Genomic DNA, 802 nt, shown 5'->3' on the forward strand with positions numbered 1-802 from the left:
AGGCAGGTCGCTAGGAGAGTACACGGTTTCCAGAGTACTGCTGGAGTGCCCCTCGACTTTACCAGCGGAGAGCGAACGCGACGTCTGGGGTCTAGTGGAAGGCCCAAAGCCAGGAATTTCTGCCGTCCTGGAGCCCACTGGCCTTGCAGAAGGAGTCTCTTCAGGCAGTGTAGTAGTCGACGTTGCCAAGAGAGTCCCTGTGCGACTATGCAACTTGTCGCCCCGCGAAGTGACCCTAAGGAGAGGTGTTTGCTTGGGCGTGTTGGTTGAGGCAGAGGAAACCCCGTCCCTAGAGCCGAACCCCACGAACCCGGCGGAGAAGGAACAAGTGTCAGTGCGACGGCTGGAGTCCGCAACAGCCTTGGATCTACCAGACCATCTGTCATCCCTGTATGCAGCCGCCAGTAAGGAGCTCGAAGAGGGGCAGCAGAGAGCCCTACTGCAGCTTCTGGTCAAGCACAAGGAGGTCTTTGCAGCAGCAAACGACGACCTGGGCTGTTTTGATGCTGTCCAGCACCGCATCGACACCGGAGAGGGACGCCCAGTACGCCAGGCAGCCCGCCGCACACCGCTGGGGTTCCAGCAAGAGGAGGAACAGCACCTCCAGGAAATGCTGAAGGCTGGAGTGATAACGCCATCGATGTCTGAGTGGGCTTCACCTGTGGTCCTGGTGAGGAAGAAAGATGGAGGCGTTCGATGGTGTATCGACTACCGAAGACTCAATGAACTGACGCTGAAGGACGCGTACCCGCTTCCAAGGATTGAAGAGTGTCTGGACACCCTGGAAGGCGCAACCGTGTTC

Source organism: Lampris incognitus, chromosome 11, assembly GCF_029633865.1.
Source record: "Lampris incognitus isolate fLamInc1 chromosome 11, fLamInc1.hap2, whole genome shotgun sequence".
Lineage (NCBI taxonomy): Eukaryota > Metazoa > Chordata > Actinopteri > Lampriformes > Lampridae > Lampris > Lampris incognitus.